This window comes from Tiliqua scincoides, chromosome 2 (assembly GCF_035046505.1).
Source record: "Tiliqua scincoides isolate rTilSci1 chromosome 2, rTilSci1.hap2, whole genome shotgun sequence".
Lineage (NCBI taxonomy): Eukaryota > Metazoa > Chordata > Lepidosauria > Squamata > Scincidae > Tiliqua > Tiliqua scincoides.
The window spans coordinates 106,621,351-106,642,781 of record NC_089822.1 but is presented as its reverse complement, the minus strand read 5'-3'; the positions used below and the strand labels follow the sequence as shown (position 1 = coordinate 106,642,781).

At 46.1% G+C, this 21,431-nt stretch overlaps 1 long non-coding RNA gene across 5 annotated transcripts; it reads right to left on the bottom strand.

Moving 5' to 3' along the window:
• Nucleotides 1–3,205: 3,205 nt before the first annotated feature.
• Nucleotides 3,206–14,637, bottom strand: LOC136641627 (uncharacterized). Of its 5 annotated transcripts, XR_010793896.1 has the most exons (6): nucleotides 14,435–14,637; nucleotides 14,201–14,316; nucleotides 12,651–12,788; nucleotides 11,704–12,180; nucleotides 8,068–8,164; nucleotides 4,733–6,585 (listed from the first exon to the last, which is right to left on the bottom strand). It is a non-coding gene; the product is annotated as an uncharacterized lncRNA (long non-coding RNA). The 5 variants fall into 5 exon arrangements; XR_010793895.1 differs by lacking the exons at nucleotides 4,733–6,585; nucleotides 11,704–12,180 and adding an exon at nucleotides 3,206–3,485; XR_010793893.1 differs by lacking the exon at nucleotides 11,704–12,180.
• Nucleotides 14,638–21,431: the final 6,794 nt, after the last annotated feature.

Here is a 21,431-nt window from a genome sequence, read left to right as displayed (position 1 = left end):
TGGGGGTCTACCTCTCCAGCCCTTCATCCCCTGTCCTCCCCTGGTCCCTACCCCAAAACGCCCTTGAACCACCCACAACCCATCCCCGCCAACACCTTGCCTGCTCTAACATGGGCTGGTTCCACCTCTGGCACGTGCATGGAGACTCTGGCCAGCTCGAATGCACACAACAGAGGCACAACACTTAGGGTGCTGCTGCGGCACTAATGACAGGGGATTGCAAGATTGGGCCAGTAGGGTTTCAACTCCAAATTCCCACTGCTAAGACCCTTACAGTCAGCCATTTGGGGTGGAATTTCAAGTCAATCTGCCCTTCCCGTACTGTTTAGACTTATATCCTATGCTATTGAGGGCCTGTCTGCACTGGTGGACTGTGTGTTCCACCAACACATGTGGCCGCAAAAGTGCCGTAAAGGTGAGGATGCCAGCGCTGTTGGGGCTGAAGTAGGTGGCATCTGTTTGCCACTCTTTCCAGTCTGCCGCCCAAGGCGGACATCATTGTTTGCATCGTGGATGGGCTAGCCAAGGTCAGTGGAGCATCGAGCTGGTGTCTACACTGTGTTGCATCTGTCAATGGAACTGAGGCGACAATGCTGAGACTATCATTAGGCTGCCGCAAGGGCCCAAGAGCATACGCCATATCCAATGTGGCTCAGACTGGTGTTTCAGAAGCATAGGACCTTGTCTGGATATCAACCAACATGCGCAAGATCTTAGGTTGTGCTGACCTGGAACATCCATCCATGCAACAAAAATTTCAATTACACAAAACGGGAACATCGAAACAGTTGAAGCTTTGTCTGCCGAAAAATGTGGACAATACTGAAGTTGTTATTTAAGATGTGTACAAGACAAGAGAGACTTCAGACATCTTTTGATCTGGGGAAAAATACATAAAGTGTGCTGGATAATAACATGATAATAAATCCAGAAAACAATTTAATCAGAATCGGATCTTATTTGTGTTAATATGAACTTTTTTCCTGAATATTTGGTGCTTGCTTTTCTTTGTGCATCATGGAGGAAAAAATCAACAATATATATTTTAGAAAGTAAACAGAAAAAACTTCCTTACACCCTGACAAGGCAGCAGACAAAACCTGGTGCTAGTCAGAGGTTGTGTGAGAGAAAATCTGACTGACTGCTTGCTTTGTGTGAGTGTGGTTTATATCTTTGCGGTACTCTCATCATGCCTCTTCTTTGGCTAAGCAATCTTTGTTTATTGATGTGATGTCTGGAAAGTTCCCATAGATGGCAGGTCATTAGAGAAGGTCAAACATGTTATTTGCTCGGAAGGGCTCATCACAGAAATGGTACACATTGGGGCAATATGTTGTTGTTTCCTTCTGAAGGCACAGCCCCAATTTCAGCAACATCAGAGTCACTTACAGAAATGTCTGGTTATGTGTGTCCTCCGGTGCCCTTTGGCAACACAGAAATGAAAGGGACATCACTGATTATCCACTGCAATGCAAAAATGGCTGCTGGGTGCTGCCTGAAACAATGGCTCTTTATTAAATCTGATTTTCTTGGCAGGAGAACCAGAGAGGCCAGTGCTTACAACGCCTTCTCTGCAAATGACAGTGGCACTCACCTATTGTCAACATTTGCCAGGAAAACTATTCATTGCCAGTTAGCAACTCCAGTCCTCGGCTAGGCAGTTAGAATCCCCTGCTCTACCTCCTGCATTGCGCCCAAGGACAAACAGCCTCTGATATGTTTCTGATGGGAGTCTGTAGAAACAGTGGCATCTTGCAAGAAAGCAAGGATTGAAAAAATTGTGGTCAGTAGAGTTGGGTGCACTTTGAAGCTGATAATTTCTCAAACCACAATATTCAGATAAAATACAAAAGATTTTCTGTAACTATTTAAATATTTATTCTCCCGAATCAAGCACTGTGTTGCAACTGCTGCACAGCGGCAATTTTCAACAGGTGCTCTGCAGCACTTTAGTGTGCTATGAATGGGGTGCAGGTGTGCTGCAGGAGTTTGGAGGAGGGGCATTTATTAGTAGGGCCATTAGGGATGTGGGCATCCTGCCAGCAGCGTGGTGTGCCTTCTCAAAAAACTGTGCCCTGAAAATTTTAGTGCCTTGTAGGTTTGCCGTGAGATGAAAAAGGTTGAAAATTGCTGCTGCACAAGAAGGGGATCCTTGTTCTTGAGGACACCAGTTGTTTGTTTCCTGGGAGACAAACTCCCTGACTTTGCAACTCTTTCCCCCTCTCCCCTGCACTTGCCTGCCCATTAACTTTATTGAAGTTTCTAAAACTCAGTTCTTCAAAGTCTGTGCATGCCTCTTGCTTTAGAATGGATGTACAGTACTCATCTAGCCATATTCTGCAGAGCAGCAGAAGGTTTGCCCTCTCAGCACCCTCTCCATATCTGTCTATGTGAACATTTTCATTTCGTTTTTGACAAACTTGGGGGGAGTTCTATAAAAATCCCATTCATCCTAAATTTTGCCGGAGCATATACAGGCGTGCGCCACTCAACAACCGTTCACGTAATGATAGACCGCATATATGACTGCGGTCAGAGCACAACAAAGAGGCTTTTAATGAGTCAGTCAGGTCTCTCATAGCCTGCAGCAGTGTCTGTTTACACAGCAGTGAGGCTCTTAATACAAAGAAGAGACAATCTATCTCCAGTAGCCTGTGCAGTCCGCTAGTGTCTGGTAGGGAGCGTCTGTTTACACATGAAAGGCAATAGACTGGACTGACTGTTCACTTAGTGACCTAATCACATAACAACAGGGATAAGAGAATGTATCCCTGTTGTTAAGTGACGCGCACCTTTATATATGACTAGTCTTTATGAAGGGTGCGTTGTGCATATGTGAGTGTGTGCAATCATGTTTACCAGAACTGCTTCCCTCTGCAAGCAGTCGCAAGAAAGAAAAAATGTGATCTGGTAAACACTTGTATATTATCTTACTTCAAAGCATTATATGAACATTGCTGTGGGGGGGGCAGGATTATCAGCATTTTTATTTATTATTTTACAAATACACAAAACATACATACCTAAGGCTGCAATCCTATACACACTTCCCTAGGAGCAAGTCCCATTAAAGTCGATGGAGCTTCCTTCTGAGCAAACATGCATAGGATTGTGCTGTAAGAGTCTATCTGTATGCAACACATACATCCAGATAAAAAATCTTTTAATCAGATCATGCCACAATTGGTAATACAGAATAAAAAGCTGAAGAGAATAAATGTTTATTGAAAAGACAATATATTTGAATTACACACCAATTTAAATCCATAGTCCTCAAGTCAGATAATGCTTTATTTAGGACCAACCAAAATTTAAAAATAAAATACAACACTGAATTTTTCAGTTCTAATTTAAGTACCATGATGAAAACAGCCTGAATAATATAGGCCGCTCCAGGTCACTTTCCATATTTTGCCTTTTGCAAATGGCAGTCATCACAGCAGCTGGCCAGTATTGTCTCTGAAAGAGTGATGGGTCTTGCAGTTCTGAAAATAGAAAGCTGAATGTTTGTATGAATTCTGCTCCCTGTATTTATACAAGCCAAAACAAGACAGCAGCTGATGGCAGCCCACATGACGACTTCTCTCAGGATGGGGTCGCTTTATGCAAGTCTTTTTTTCCCTCATATAAAAATAAATAGAAAGTGAATGAAAGAAAATACCACACAGCAGACTGCAACTGTTTGACAGCAATGTCATCTGTTCTCTGTACTCATGAATATTGTACCGTTTTTACAAACTGACTCAAAGTCTGGAAATTTCAGTCTTACACATTTACTAGAGAGTAAAGACCCAGTCCTAGGCCTGGGCAGTGCTGCCCTTGGACACACTGTCCAGGCAACGACCGTTGTGGAAGTGTCCATACAGCACTTCATGGCAGCCCAGCATTAGAAGCCTCAGGTGCTGAGGCTGGTGTGGGCGGGCACTGGCCTTTCATGCCGGCATGAGGCAGAAGGGCTGCTGGATGGGATAAGAGCAGTATCCTGTGGCAGAGAGGCAGGGAGGATGGAATGGGGGCAGGGAGAAGGTATTTCTGGGCAGGGAGGGTGGCCTAGGGGCGGTTCAGTCCTAGGAGGGGCAGGGACATAAAAAAAGGCTGCCGCTACCCTATCCCCTCTCCTGCATCTGAAGGACCTAAACGGATTACTCAAATCTACACCAGCTATGGAGCTGGTGCGCATCCAAGTAGCCCCATAGGAGCTGCCTGGTCCCAAAACAGGATATTCCCTGACCCCGAAGAGACCTCCAGCCGACTCGTTGTCCCCATAGGATACAGTGGTAGCTGTTTTGGTGCCTCTCTACTGCAGCACTGGAAGCCCAGATAAGACTGGGTTGCCCGCCTCATTGAACACAGTGGAATACTGATAATACTGATAATAACTTACTTCTGAGGCATAGGATTGTGCTGTTTGTGCGGAAACAACCAAAGTCACTGGCGTACCTAGAGGGGGGCAAACGGGGCAAAAGCCCCGAGTGCTGACCCTCCAGGGGTGCCTCCCTGAGCCTAGAGAGGCACAGCATAGGCAGATGCGACTCCTGTCGTGCTGATGCTCTAGGGCGCCTGTCTCCTATCCTCCGGAGCGGGGGGAGGGTGCCCTAGACAAGCAGTACGACAGGAGTCACATCTCCTGTTGCACTGACACACTAGGGCACCCCTCTCATATCCTCTGAAGGAAGGGGGAGGGCACCCTACATCTAGGGCGCCCTCCCCACTCCTCAGGAGGATACGAGACTGGTGCCCTAGAGTGTCAGCATGACAGAAGTTGCTCCCGTCGCACTTGACGCTCTAGGCTGCCCATCCTCTATCCTCCTAAAGAGGAGGAAGGGAGGGGGGCAGTCCAGTCTGGTGCTGAGGCGCCGCCTAAGAGGCAGCTTCTCGCTGCCTCCCAGGAGTGCTCTTGGGCACCCCTCCTCCACCTCTGAGGGCGTCCCCCAGAGGCAGAGGGTAAGTGGCACACGCCCCTTCCGACTTTGGAGGAGACGCGTGCAGCTTCCCAGGCTCCCATGGAGCCTTCCGCACCACTTGTAAGTGGCTTAGAGGTCTCCATTGGAGCTGTCTCCCTGACTCCCCTTTGGAGAGGGGTCTCCATTGGAGGAGGGGGGAGAGGGGTCTCCATTGGAGGAGGTCTCCATTGGAGCTGTCTCCCCTCCGTGGGGGCCTTGGCTGCCTCCTCTGTTCCCCCTTGTTTTCAAAGGGGGAACAGAGGAGGTAGCTGTGTGGAAGTAATTGCGGTGATGATGACGTCACCGCAATTACTTCCGGGTCAGGTGCAGGGGGGCAGAGAAGAGAGTGGGGGGCGGAAACGTTGTGGGGGGGTGGAATACGGGTGGTGGCCTAGGCGTGGGGACCCCCAGAAACGCCACTGAAAAAGTCATCCTTAAAGAATAACTGAACCCTTGAAATTTTAGCTACTTATCATTTGAATACGTAGCAGGCTCTCATCTTAATTTTCTTTGGAAACAGCTGATTTCTTTGAAAACAATAAAACATGCCCTAAGAATGTTAACTGTCCTAGATTGAAGCTGAGCTTTTAGCAAACCTGAGCAATAGCTCCATGACAGGGACAACTCCAAGGTTTTATTTTTGAAACTGTGAAACTTGTGATTCTCAGAATCCTTCTTAGGATTACTTTAAGCATGTGCTTTGCAAGGTTCTGCTTGTCCTTGGTAGCAGAGGGAGTTTTTTCTCTTAGCAAATAGCCCCCATAGCAGGAAGCTTGATCCAGATCAGGGCTGTGGTGAGATGAAAGCGACCTCTTTCCTAGTTCCGGTCTATTGGCAGCCCAATCCAGTTGGTACTCAAAAATTTTTTTAACTTGTAAACCTGCTCAAAGTATCATAATTCAGGTTCCATTTTGGAAATAATGGCCACGGATGCATCACTGACACCTTTCGTGAATTCACAGATACATGAAGAATTCAGACTGCGTATCATATGCCTTGTTTGAGTGTACACCCACTGAAGGGCTCACCCTCTCCTGAAATAAGTTCAGTTCTGCTATGCCTCAGAGTGCATTTTGTTCATCTCTACGGCTCTCCTGGGATTTGAGGGAAGGGGACAAACAAAGAGAGCTAAACCATTATCTTGTCCATTTCCCATCACCATTCTTGGCTAGGTCTTCTGTTATGCTAGAATTCTGCTGTAATGGAAACAAAAAAGGTCACTTCTCCAAAAGGCATTGGATCACTTTCCTCCCTCCAGCTTCTGTTAGCAGCCCTTCATGCCCAGGTAGAGAATCTGATTGTGTGGCTGAACAAGAGAGCGGTATGTGACCCCTGGAGCAGGTGGCAAGAATGATTGATAATTCATGTGCTGTGTCTCTTGCTGCACAAAGAAAGACAAAAACTGGCAGGTGGTGAGCAAGAAATCGGCCTCAGGCCCTATCAGGGGGGCTTAATGTAGGAGAAAGTTCCCATTTATGTCCTATCTGGCGTATATGAGCTCTAGTGGCTCCACTGTTCCACAGACTGATGATACCCTCTTCTAAGACATGGGAGAACACACGTGTGGCTTTCAGTTGTTGGCTTGATGATGTCACAAGAACATTCTTGCAATTCAGTTGAATTCTTGTCCTTTCTTCTAAGACTTCCGGCCGTGCATCGAACAACAGGAAGCAGAAGACAAGTATTAATTATGTGACAAGATCATGTGTATTCTGAGAACAGGACTGAAAGTGGTGGGCATTGTGCTCTCAATATTTTGATGTGCAATCAGAGAGTACAAGATGAAGACAGTGATGGGTTAAGCACGATCTCTAGTGAGCAACCTCGGCTCTAGCAGAATTGATGGACAATACTTTATGAAAGTATATAGAAAAATAGGCTGCAGTGGTCTGTACAAGAACATTCACTTGCAACCAAGAAGCTGCACTCCACAGAACTACACCAGTTCTGCACCAGCCAAAAATTTGCCTTCCAGAGGCTAAGAGCCCAGTTTGGGTCTAGTTGCAAACCCTCTAAGATGGGTACTTGCTTCTTGATACACCCAATGCTATCTCCTGGGAGTGCTGTCTCCTGGGTGATATTTCATTACTGCTTATTTGGGGATAATTTCACTCCCATTGCAGCTGTAGGAGGAAAAGAATAGCATCATTTCTGCAGGCAAATGCTGAGGAGACATCTTGTCCTTGGGCCCAATCCTATCTGTGCAGTATGCCATCGTGACATCCTCTCTCTGCTGGTCTACAGAGTCCTGCTGCCAGTGTATGGCCCAGAAGGCCATGAGTTGCTTACAGTGCCCCACAGATCAGCCACTGGCATGGTTTTGCTGGTGGAGGGGGTGGATCAGGGTGGGGGGAAAAAGGTAATGATTCTCTGTGAGACTGAGGATAAAGCTGCTGGTCACACACCGTCACTAATTATATAATTGGAGAAGTGGTCAGGCCAAGTAAGTGGTTCAGGCCAGACACTACTCATACTAGCTGATGGAATTATTATAGCATCTTCATTATTGGTGATGACTCTGTTTGCTTAAGACATATAATGCATTTTAAGTGGCAATGGTTAAGCCATAAAGATGGACTTTGAGATGTATGATTTTACTTCTTTGAGGAAAAAGTGGTGCTCTTGGGGTCAAAATAGATGTCATGCAGCCATGTGGGAACTCTATTGGATCTCCCAACTTGTTATTAACTTTTAAGCAGGTGTGGAGCTCTGATTTTGATTAGAAAAGATATGCTGGGAGGGGAAGAGGTTTTTCTTAAGGTGAAAAAAGTCAGGGATATGAGCATGGAGCTCTTTTGGTCTGTAGAAACCGTGCACACAGGTCCCCACAATTGCTCTTATTATAGAAGGCATGTCGTTCTGAATTGTGTGAATTTATAAATGTGAGATTTGCAGAAATCCCTGCCTGAGGCAAGTTCCCAAGTATGATGACAAGGATTAGATGCGGTGCTGATGCCAAATCTTGAGAGGCCTCAGTGAAAGCCCTGAGCTGTCCCTCCCCTGCCAAGGTCCATATGCAACTTTGTGCACTGATCTTCCAAGGCCTCTGGAAAGATAAAATGAGGCAGGAAGATGTGAGTACAGGTATGTGTTGCATATACAATGGTGGTCCTGCCAAGCTTACCGGGCTAGCTTCCTTCCCTCCATGAGCCAGTGAAACCAGTACTTCATGTACTTTCCATCATGCTTTCAGCAGCTGCCTTCTTCCTGTTTTCCTGGCCCTGCAAGGCATACTGGCATGTTAAAAGGCTGCCACAAGGCATTCTGGGATGCAACCTGGCTGGGATTTGCAGTTGTCTGGGCAACAATGGATGCGCCAAATGACAGGGTTTGCAGAACATATCCCTGTCATTGAGTGGTACATACCTGGACCATATACAAGTAGCAGCCACCTGGACAAATAATTGCACAGTGAAGGTGCAATCTTATACACATTTTCCTGGGAGAAAAACCTACTGAACACAATGGGGGTGACTTCTGAGCAGATATGCAAATGATTTTGCTGTGAGTCATTCTGTTGTCTCTTCTCCCACCGCCCAGTTAATGGGCTTCCACAGAGAGACATAAGAACATAAGAACAGCCCCACTGGATCAGGCCATAGGCCTGATCCCAGAACAGATTCTGCATCCTAGAACAGCCCCACTGGATCAGGCCATAGGCCCACCTAGTCCAGCTTCCTGTATCTCACAGTGGCCCACCAAATGCCTCAGGGAGCACACAAGAGAACAAGAGACCTGCATCCGGATGCTCTCCCCTTATGGCATGACTCACTCAGTTGAGCCAGTCACTCCTGCTGCTACCACATTGGGGGACATCAGGGGTAGGCCAGGAGGACCTCAGGAGGCCTGTGGCCCTCAGCCAGGGTCCAACCCTTGACAGCACCCCCACCCCAAATGGGATAAAGGAAGAAGTCTTTATCCCTTTACTGATATTTGTGAAAGAGGACATTTGCCTAACCCAGACGAGAAAGATATTAGACTGCCTGCACTGAGGTCTTACTTGTGTAGCCATATTGCACCCCCAGTTTGGCACATACTCATTGCATAACATGTAGGTTGGTGTGTGCAGGCATGAGAGATTAGCAGCCTGCATTCACCACAAGATTAGTTTGAATTTTGAAAAGAATCACATTGCTGGCAAATGGCCTGGAAAGCTGAATTATCGCCATGAACTGGATTGACCAGTCTTGAGAGAATTGCTTATAACAAAGACCTCACAAGAGCTTCCCCCATTTGTGAACTTGCACAGCAAGCAGGAAACCTGGAATCACTCGGGGACAGCAAATATAAAGAGATCACTAGCCATAGCCACCTGAATGGCTCTTATAAATGGGTTTTGATAAAGGTTTAGTAGCATAATAACTGCTCAGCCACAGGCTGAATATAAACACCGCCACCAGCAATGTGTACAAAAATCTCCCAGGGAAGAGGCTGAGTCTTTGTTTATACAGCTTCTAAATGTCATTAGACATTTTGGAAGAATTCCCCTGTGCCCAATGGTTCCCTGAGGGCTCTCTTGAGCTATTGTCTTGAGCAAAAGCTCAAGAAATGCCCTGCCTTCATCTGTTCTTGGGAATGGAGGAGGAATATCTTTCCTCTAGGTTTGCTTACCTGTTGTGCTAGTATGCAAATAGGGAAAGCAAGTGAGGTCTTTCCTCCTTAAAGGACTGCAGCTGTTAATTGTTGCAGGTGTTCCAGAGGTTGTTGCCCAAGGAAGTGTGGGCCCAATCCTATCCAATTTTCCAGTGCCAGTGCAGCTGTACCATTGGGGCATGCACTGCACCCTGTGATGGGGAGGCAGTCCAGAGGTGTCCTCAAGGTAAGGCAACAAATGTTTGGGGCTGCCCTGAGTCTCTTGCAGAATAATGAAATTATTTTTCCTCAGCACCCCAATCATTGGTTGCTGGCCGAAGGAACTTTCTTTTCTGTACACCTCCACACCAACTGCCACAACTCAGTTGTGTAGCCTGGGGTGTGCAGCGGGTAGCAATTGCACTGGACAACAAGCTTTGGGGGAGGGCAACAAGCTGAGCTTGACACTAGTGACCAAAATTGTGAAAACCTTGGTAAGTACAAATCATGTTATACACCATTGGAAAGGTAATTTAATGCTGAATGCAATGGAGCAAACTGCATTGGAATATCTGTATCCTATCAAAGGTTATGGCCAATTAACCAGATTATCTATCTATCTATCTATCTATCTATCTATCTATCTATCTATCTATCTATCTGCTTACTTAATAAATTAAATTAGATTTCATTGTGCGGAGGCTACAAAATCTTCTTTGATCTTGGGTGGCAGATGCCTTACAGCCCAATCCTGAGCTGTCCAGAGCGTGGGGTTGCCACGGCATCCAACATCCCCCAGGCAGCTGCTGCTGTCTCCTCAGGTCCCCATCCCTGCTGTCTCCTTTGGTCCCCATCCCTCGAATAAGGGAAGTAGCCCCACAATAGGGCTACTCAATTCTGCGGTGGCGCAGAATCAGAGATTCCCATGTCAGACCATGTGGCCCAACATGGGGCTCAGGATCTGGTGGAGCCAAGCTCTACCAATCCTGTCCTGCTCCATCCCCCTGCCACACATCCCTCCTGCCCTCTCCCCACCCTCCCCCCACTCCGGAACACCTCCTCCCCACTCCCCCCACACCCCCACTTACCTCTCTGTTAGTTCAGGTGATCACCAGATGGTGGAACACAGACCCAGCACTGGAGTTTCGGCACTGGACCCACGGTAAGGGCCTGCAAATGTGCCTTACAGCACATTTGCAACAGTGCGCACTGGTAGTGAGCCAGTGCATACTCTTCGGGATTGGGGCCCACTTCCCCATTTTTCACTTTTTTAAAAGTTTGGGTGAGATGTCACTTCAGGGGCAACATTTTGCACTTGGCACCGGGCTACACTTTCATTAGCTATGTCACTGTCCCAACTGGAGTTTCTGTTGCCACCATGAGGGCCCTCTGTTGACTATGGTTGCACAACTGTTGTCATGATCACCCAGGGGTGCTTTCATACTAGCTGGTTAGTCCATTCTGGAGATCATTCATTCATTCATTCATTCATTCCATTTTTACAGGTAATCTCCCAATGGCTGCAATTTCATTTTAAATTTTTGCCACATTTCAGGTCTGAAAAAAAAAAAAGCTGTGGGATGAGGGCTCCCTCCACTGCTTGCTGTTTCACGTCTGTGATGCAGTAGCGGCAGCAAAGGAAAGGCCAGCCTTGCTTTGTGCAAGGCCATTTATAGGCCTTGAGCTATTGCAAGACCTTCATTCGTACAAGTTCATCTTTAATATATTCATTTATGTAAACTTATGTAAAGTTATTCAAATTTTAAATGTAAATTAATCCCCCTCCCCCGACACAGTGTCAGAGAGATGATGTGGCCCTCCTGCCAAAAACTTTGGACACCCCTGACCTATGCAAAAGGAGAGACTTTCTTTGATTGCAGGGAAGCCTAAGGGCACTTTCTAGGGAGTGGATCCCATTGAACAAAATGAAATTTACTTAGGAATACACAAAAGTCTTGCAGAAGGCTGCAGCCCCAGGTACCACAGGACTCCCTCCATCTCATCTAGTTTATATTCCTAAGGTAAAAATTATTCAAAGGACCACAAGGATGTCATATGGCCATACAACACTTAACTAAAGAGCGAGCAGGGGGAAGGGGTGGCCTGGTCACCTGCCTGAAATGAGGCAAGTGCAGGTCAGATGCCTACTGCAAGGGTGAAAACTATGCTGATTCCTGTTAATATGTACCTTTGGATGCTCCACTAGTCCCATTTTGATCTGTTAAAAGTCAGAATCAAAGCTGTGCCAGCTGAGAGTAGATGAAAAGGGGGTGAGCACCCTTGGACATAGCAGGGCCACTGCCAGGCTTTCCAGAAAGTTTTGCACGTTTTCCATCTTCTCTTCTCATTCCATCGTCTTTAGGACAAAGCGTTCCAAAGGCTTTAAGGTGCACAGCAACAATATCCAATGATCAGCATTTGCCAGGGACTTGGAAACGGTAATTGCATCCCCTTTTGTGCTTTTCTCTGCATTTTTATGTCAGCTCAATCCATTTCATTCTTGCTGACAAATCTGGCATGGCAGTTAGTAATTAAATAAATTGCCAGTCTCCAAGGAAGGGAAGACGTGAGAGAACCAGCTATGAGAGACAACTGTTAACTGATACGCTTAAGCTTGTGGATCCATGGCATTACAGCACTGGCAGGTCTTCTATCCCTTTTACAGCTGTATGACAAACAGAAACGAAACTTTTCTTGAAATGTACATGCATCAATGGGGAAAGAGTACCCACTGAATGTCTGCTCATTAGCTGCTTTTAAAGACACTGCTGGAAAAGTTTTAAAGGCAAAGGAGACCTCATAGGAAAGATGTTGACAACACTAATGCCAGCAAAGGTTCTGATGGTGCAGTGGTCTGTTAGGATTGGGCCGTTGGTCTCATCTGGGAAAACCTGGAGCTGGAATGCCAGCATTCGCCCAAATACCTTATCCCCCAAAAGGATATTTAATGCAGGGTGATGGATGCTAAAATCAGAGGGATCCACCTATGGTTTTTTCAGCAAAGATCACACCACCCCCTCCTTTAACACAGGTGGCACATACCCCTCCCTTAAGGAGACATTCATCACCTCTGACGGCCTTGGGTTTAAGGCAATGTGATTTAATCAGCCAGGAAGCCAAGGGTTGAGCACATACCGTAGTTGGTTGGTCACCCGAATCCAAGTCTCCTGTTCATGTCCTTAGGTTGAATAAGACTGGATGAATCCAATAAAACCTGACAGGCAAGTGTTCTGAGAAGCCCTCAGGGTGAGTACAGCACTGTTGGAATCTAAACTGGAACAAATGTAAGAGATTTTATCATCTTGTGTATAGTGTTTTTTTTCTCACTGCATAACCACAACCAGAAGACTTCATCCATCTGGGATTATTATCCCATCTGGGATAATAATAATAATATTTGCGGCATACCAATAGTTCCATACGTGTGCCATGGGAGTTTGGGGGAGGGTCCAGTGTTGTACCTAAAGGGGGGCAAGGGGTGCAAATGCCCCCAGTACCAGGTTGGGGGGGCAGTGCCATGCTGCCATCCACTTCCCCCCAGCAGTGCACCCCAAGGCACTCAGTTGGTATGCCAGAGGGATTCTGAAGGTTCGGGAAGCCACACACAGCCTCCCTGGCCCTCGGAGCGCTTGGCAGAAAGGCAGTGAACATGGGGGGCCGCACCCCTGGGGGTGTACCCTGGGCAGGGAAGAGGCCAGCAATGCCCCTGGGAGGGTCATTTATTAGTAGGGCCATTGGGGGATGTGAGCTCCGCCCCCCCCCCACTGCCAGCATGGTATGGCTTGTCAATTGTCACATTGATGGTGTTCCTTAACCATTTTAGCACTTTGTCAGTGTGCCATTAGATGAAAAAGGATGAAAATCACTGCACTAAGTCATAAAGCAGTTGGGTAGCCAGTGAGCTTTTCATTAGCTAAACAGCAAATTTCTCTGTTCAAAACGAAACTCACTTAGAACAAAACTCCACATGATATTCAACTCATTGTTCAAAAATGGGTTTAATGTGAAAGTGGACCTGAAGCAGTCCTTTTATCTTCAACAGCTATAGGGGGTCAATCCAGTTTCGGAGTGTAGCAAGTGGGGGGGGGGGTTAACACTTTTCTTCTGCAGTTTATGATCCAAAAATTTCTCTCCCCCGCCATGCATCAGTTTGCCAAAAGGAACTACTGCAATGCCCCCTTTGGGGGCAAACCAGTGTTTCAATGCATTTCCAATGCAAAAACAGTGGGAGTAGGAAGTGTTCACCCCCCCTCATCCTACACTCCCAGTCTGGAATCCTCCTCCCCCATTAATTGTTAAAAGGACTATTTCTAGTCGACTTCTGCATTAGGCCCCTCTTCTAACAATGGTTTCAATGCCATGTTTTGGTCCTTAGCAGTTGGTATAGAATCAATGACTATACCAACTGCTAAGTAATGGCACAGCATAGCAAATATTTGTTGACATTTCCACATAGTGATCCTTTGACTTTATTTTTATTCAGACTTGCCCCCTCACCCTCATCAGTTTGACATTTAGAATGTAAAATAGTAAGAATTACCCACTCTCCCAGTAAACTATCTTGGTGGGGCAGATCGGACTAAAACTAAAGTGTTTTCCTTAGCAACGGGGCAGATTTATAAGATCAGGAGGTCAAACAGAAGACACCGCCAGCTTGATTAGTGTTGCATGAAATGGCTACTTACAAGTGTGTGAAAAAAGTTCTCTGTGGACAGTGGCAAGACTATCTTGACCATGGTTGGTGTCAGTGAATCTTCCCAATAAAACAAACATCAGAAAATAATCATTGGTGCCGGAGGGGCTGAAAGAAGGGAAAGAGGGAAGGGTTTCAAGTTTGTAGATAAAATATACAAATCTGCAATAAAATGCAAATAACAATACGAAAAAGAATCTCATGCCAGCATTGGATATATGCATACATTCTGGATGTAGGTGCGTGTTCATCTCCATGCTAGAGAAAGTAAAACAGATACCTAGAATAGAAAGAAAAGCAAATATTTAAAAACCAGCATCTTGTCTTGTGCTGAAACTGAATAAACTATCAGCAGCAAAGGTTGCTGCCTGGGAGAACAAATCCGATTCTATGGTCCCCGACAGAGGCCTTAGTGTTGCCTGCTCTGGGAAATTCAGCAAATGAATTTCTAACTGGTGAACGCTTCAAAGTTAAACGTAGCTGGAACTGCCCTGAACTGCACAAAGGCAGAAGCAACCGGAACAAGCAGCGGCCTCTTGAGAATTGCCTGGCAACAGGGAGAGTGGGGGCACACACTTCAGATCTGTGCCCAGCCCTGTCTGAACAATAGGCCATAAATATCACAGGCAGAATTTCTTCTGGCCTCAGGCAAAGCCGCAAGTGATCCACCAGCAGCACTGAGGTTTCACAACAAGCGCTGAGATCGTGGGAGGAGAGGGAAGTGGGCATCCAAAGGCTTTCAGGGGTGCCAGAGAGCCCCCAGTCTCTTGTCAGCAGCACTTCAGTTACTCACAAACCCCCTTGCAAAGAATCTGGGATGTCTCTTCTAGTTATGAAATTAGGGTTCATTCTCCCGCTGCTGCTTGCTCCCAACCAGTTATATACCCAACCACTAGGAGGAACAAATCCAAGCAGCTTCATGGTGTGTGTGTGTAGTTAATTTAATTGCAAGGTTTTCGGGCCAAATCCTATCCAACTTTCCAGCGCCGATGCAGCCCTTAAGGAAGTGAACACAAGTTCCCTAACCTTGAGGAGGCCTCCATGACTGCCCACCACCACCGCAGGATGCAGCACAAGCCCTGTCTGCACAGCTGCAGGGAAGTTGGATAGGTTTGGGCCCTTAGACATATATGAATTGCCTGATGATTTTTTTAAAAGCCTAAAAATATGAATTAAAGAAATGAATAAATGTCTGCCACAAGTATCTGTGGGCTCCTCATGATGCAGTCCTTTCACACAGCACGGAAAAAGCTGAAAGAGCGGCTGGGCTACAAGGCCACACAGGGCCTTGCTTTTCACACAGTAATCACTGCCCTGTTCAAAAGAATGCAAGATGAACTATGCAAGTAAAACACACTCTCGGTCCTCTAGTCTACAGGCTATCAGATAACAGGAGGTGGAAGACAAAGCTGAAAAAAGATCAAAGGAACCAGCAGCCATTCTGCCCATCCAGAGGGTTATCAGAGAAACAATAACTGTCTGGTAATTCTCACTTACAGTCTTCAATTGCCAGGTCTATTGCCGACTGGAATAACACTAGTGACTGCTAATCTGTTGCTGAGCTGCATTAAGCTATGGAGGGCAGTGATTTTCAACATTTTTTCTTTCCACCGCGCACTGTTCTCTATGGTCTTCTCCATGGACTTCACCTTTTGTGATGTCTCTTCCGGCTTCTGGGAGACTCTTCCAGGTTTTGCGGCTTTTCTAGGGCAACTGCAGAAACAAATTACGCAGGCCAACACACATTTTGCTTCCTTAAACGTTACACTAATTCCTGGGTATATTTGGGGTGCTGATTCCAAAAATGGCATCCGTTTTGCCCTATCACGTCTAGTTTTGGAGACACGGCATAGCCTCGTTAGTGAGCCTCGTTAGCTTCCTCATGAACCTGCTTGAACCATTCACTAACGAGGCTATGCCGTGTCTCCAAAACTAGCCGTGATAGGGCAAAACGGATGCCATTTTTGGAATCAGCATCCCAAATTCATATCAAACCACCATAAAATTTGGGAAAAACTTTTCTGACCCTCAGTTTTGTAGGCCTATGTTATCTGTCCCTCTTCCTCTGCTGGCTTCTTAGGAAGAGGGTCTGACAACTCATTACTACAGACAGTTGCCCTAAAAACAGAGCCACACTGATGATGGTTGTGTCGTCATCAATGGTGAGGAATTGGATTGGGCTATTAGTTTTCAAAATGCTTCACCAACATTATTTTGTAGTCATCCTTACTGAGAGTGACATGCCTAAGGCCACCTAGTGAGTTTGTAGCAGAGGCAAGATGTGAACCAGGGTTTCCTCAGTCTCAGAGCCATTACAGTTACACACATGCATGGCAATTACATTGACTACTTTCGCCCTTCCAAATATGCATCTGTACCTCTTAATCATTTTGGCTGCAACTGCAAAGTTAGCTGTGTGCCTTGAATTTTCACATTAGGAAAATAAATACTCTCTTGAGCAGTTTGATTAATAAAGGAAAGGGTTTGACTGGTTTTCCATTTAATCCTTCTTTCACAAATCACAAGGCAGCTAGCAGTAAAATATAAAAACATAGAAACAATTGAAACAATTTTAAAACAAATTAATAATGTGAGTCAGAGACAGATAAACAGTCAAATACTCCAACAGCAGAAACAAACAACTCTCAGACTATCCTGAGCCCTGCGATTTCCAACCTTTTTGTCACAATGCATTGACAAGGCGCTAAAATTGTTAAAGCACATCATCATTTTTTTCTCTATTGATAAAGCACACTGCACTGCCTGCTGGGGGCTCACACCCCCCCAATGGCCCTACAAATAAATGACCCTCCCCCAAACTCAAATGGCACACCTGCTGACCATTCATGGCACACCAATGTGCCACACAGCAGCAGACCTAGCACTTTGTGAACCGGGCAAAGTGCCCTAGCACTTTGATGCCTTGGGCACTGAGTCTACGGTGCCTTTAGGACTGTGCAGGAAGCCTCATTGAGGCACCCAACGTGGTCGGAAGTTGTGCTTCCAGTTTGCTCAAAGCACAATTTAAGATGCGGGGAAGCCTTACAAGGCTTCTCTGGTTGGTCCTGGAGCTGTGTGAGGCTCCATTTTGCTCCAGGTGCATGGGGGGGTGGCTTTACATGGGGGGGCGGCATCACGGACCTTTGCCCTGGGCATGGGGCTGGGTGGGTTCACTACTGGTGCCACAGCACACTAGCTGAAAATCGCTGGCCTTTAGAAACAAATATGACTTGGGCTACCATCCATTATGCATTTTCCTGAGTGTAGGCTTCTCTGGATGCAATAAGAATTACTTCTGAGTAGACATGCATAGAATTACACTGTTACAGCCTTTTTAAAAAATTCAGAGAGAGAGTGAGCATTATGAACAACCTGATGAAAGGAGTTCCATAGTGCAGGAACAGTTACAGATAAAACTCTGTGCTCCTACATGCATGCAAACCAAGCCTTAGTCAGGAACAGCACACAGATCAGATTCTCCCCCAAAGATCTCAACAGATGAGTGGATTCCTACAGCAGGAGGCACTCCTTAAGGTACCAAGTGTCCAAACAGTATTGGGCTTTAAAGGTATAACCAGCACCTTGAACTGGATCAGAAAACAGATCGAACACCAGTGTAGTTTTCACAAGTTGGGCATGATGTGCCATTCCTGTGCAGCCCTTGTCAGCAATCTGGCTACAGCACTGTGAACCAGTTGCAATTCCAAAATAGGGTTCAAGAGCAGCCTGCCTTGAGTAAGTTGCAATAATCCAATCAAAACATGGATAACAGTGGCCAGGTTTGCTTTCTCAAGCAGGAGCTGCAGCTGCAAGAGTGTCCAGGTGGATCTGCAGCTTGAAATGGGACAGGTCCACCTCACCACCTGCCAGTTTCAGCCTCCCTTCTGAAAAAAAAAAAACCCTCTCATGCTCCCAGAATGCTTTATCCATGTCGTTTTCTTCAACATGGGTGAATGAAGCAAGATGAGGTGGTGACAAATCTAAGGGCAAGAGGAAGCAGGTGTGGGGAGGGGTTCCACCTTCATCAATTTCTTGCCCACCTGGCCTGGAGTGGCAGAGCTGGAGGAAGAGGTGGTGGGCTGCTGCCTGTGCTCCCAGTGTAAATTACAGGGACTACACTGAGCCCTAACAGAGCTGTGCAGGGGATGACATCATTGCCAAGCTCCAATGTGCTGTGAAGGAACAGCGCAAAGCTCTGATGCTAGCTGTGCAGCCACATGGCCATGCAACATAGAAGGAGTACTAGCTGCTGCTGCTGCCCTGATCCTCTTCCCACTTGGTGTCAGCAAGCGAGAAGAGGATCACAGAGCCAATTCAAGTGGCTTGGTGGGTGGCAGGCTGAAGTGGGGGCAGAGGGCAGGCAAAGGCCTGAGACAGCTCTGTCAGTTCATGGCAATGCTTTCCTTATTCCACCCCTCAAAGCAACTGCTTCATTCAGCCTCATGGTTGGGTCAGACCCATGTAGGTGGCGCACCAGTAACTATTTTGCTGAACAGCAACATTAGTCCTCAAGAAGCAGTGCTCTGGAGGAGACACTGGGGGGCAAAACAGTAAATACTGCAGGCGCCACTGATGCCATGCAAGCGGCCCTTCCCGCTTGTTGTCAGAATCATTCTGGACAGCGACACAATGTGCAGGAGACTCCATTTGGTTTGGCATACACCTGCATATTGCCATCGCTGCCCAGAATGACTCAGACGGTGAGTGGCTAGGGGGCGCTTACATAATGCATTGTAACTCCTGCAGTACTTACCGCTTTGCCCCCCCCCCAAGGTACACTACGGAGGACACATTCCTTCATCGTGAATGGTATGAGCCAATCTTTGAGCACCTTTGAGTGCATTTCTTCCTTCTTTGCACTGAAACAGGGTAGACTGGCTGTAGCCCTCCCGTTCCCAGAATGTTCCTCCCAAGAGCCTCCATGAGACCTCACTAAGCCAGCCACAGAGTGATCTGGTGCTACTTCCATTTATGGGAGAAACATCAGACTATTGTTACTCCTTTGCAACTTTTTCCATCTGCATGTGGGAAAAATTCTGCTGATGAATGTGTGAGTGTATGTTGCACAGTTGTTTTTACAGAGATAAAGCCCAGTTCAAGGCTGTGATTCTAGCGGCACATTCATAACATGAAATACCCCTCATTGTTCCAGGAATTGTCGCTCTTTATTCCCATGAGCAATGAGCATCAGATATGGATGAGGGGGAGAGCATTTTATAATTCAGGCACTTGTGCTTGTAGATTTCAAACGGCCTGCTGCTTTACGATGTGTCTGGGCTTTTAACTAAAATAATAAATAACATTAAAAACTCTTGCCACTCAATTTTAAACTGACATGTGACTATGTATAGGAGGAACAGGGAGGGTAAAGCTCAATAATTTTTTAAAATATCCCTTCTTCCCCCCAGAACATTTTTTTAATGTTCCCCCACACACAAACATACACCATCATTGTAGCAATTTTGCCTTTCAGTCTAAATAGAACAAGAATGAACCAGTTGAAAGCCTTGTAAACCTTGAAAACTGCTGTTATTTGCATTCTAGATAAATCTAGATCAGCTTGGTATGTAAACACACAAAAGGCACACTTTAAAAATGTGGTACGAAAACTGTATTTGTAAGTATTGCATTTGGTGTTATTAACTCATTAAGCAAGTACTAGTATTGCTGTGGTGGGGGCAGGATGATTTCATACAATTACAGCACAATCCTGTACATGCTTACTCAGAATCAATTCCCATTGATTTCAGTGGGATTTTCTCACAAGTAAGTACATACAGGATTGCAGCCTTACTGTACCAACCACCTATTTATATAGCAACCAGTTCCCAGCGTTCTGTCTTAATTGAGTATGACCTTGAAACAGAAATGGGATTACAGTGTATTCATGTGAAGTGACAGGGTTGTGTGAATGTATATAGAAATATTGGCTAGGGGCAAAGTCTGGACCCAAACATTACAGGATACAGACAAGAGTCAGGTTGATTTTTGATGATTGGGCTAATAGCATATTTAACTCATACTTGAATGTATTCGGACAGCACCATTTACTTACTGCTGGATAACTTAAAAGTTGACATTCACTCCGGTGAGGACTTATTTTAATTGGTAGAAGCAAAAAAATGAAGTTTGCTGCCCTGCAGATCAAATAATTCTTAGAAATAGATGCCTATCCTGTGCTTTTAAGAGCTGTGTGGAAGAGCACACAGGTGTGGCTTTGACTCAGGTAATGATGGAAGAAGCTACTCCTGCAGAACCTCTTCATTTCCATGCAGTTCGTAGAACACACATGGGTTCTTCAAGCAAGGCTGAGAAGCATATCAAGAAAAATCAGAAAAGCAAATAAAGCACGGTACTGTCACTCAAGGGGTATAGCTGGTGGTGGTGAGACAGCACCTCTGTTTGGCAATCTTCAGCCTTCTCCAGGCCCAGCGACCTGTCAACCTACTGTTGCTGGGATAGCTTTGAAGGTTGCTGTTGTGCAGCTACCACCACTCAGTTTCCAGCGGGAGCCTGCTTGCATGTGACAATGTGCCACATTTTGAAATGCCAGAAAGGCAGGCAGGAACCTTGAGTTGTAACAGTGCAGCAACTTCTAATAGACCTGTTGGCCTTCCAGTCTTCCACTGAAACCTATACTTTCTATTCTGCTCATTAGAGTTTTCTTAATACTTCAATTATGTTACATGGCTACATGTTTCACTAGTTTTCTGTTAGGCTCAAGCTTCATGTCTCAGTGTTAAAGTCTTCATGATCTTGTCCCTTGTTATCCATTTTCATTGTCTTCTCTCTGTTCTCTTCCTTGGTCCTTAATTTATCAAACACTACTCTTCTTCTAGAACCCCCCCCCCCCCCCGATTCCTGGTGCCGTTTCTCATCTTGGCACTTTCTCCTTTATTGCTCCTCATGCATGAAACACAGCGCACAATCCTAACCAAGTCTACTCAGAAGTAAGTCCTGTTTGGTTCCATGGGGCTTACTCTCAGGAAAGTGTGGTTAGGATTGCAGCCACGTTCTCTTCAAGTATGTGGCAGAGCTTCTCTGTCTCGGTGTAAGAAATTATTAAAAACTCAAATGTTCTTTCTTGCTTTTTTGATTTGTGTACGATTTAGTTTCTGCAGGCTTCACCCTACCCAGCTGTCCAGTGCTGACACAGCTGTACCAATGGGATGCACACTGCATCCTGTGGTGGTGGTGGGAAGCCATGAACGCCTCCTCAAAGT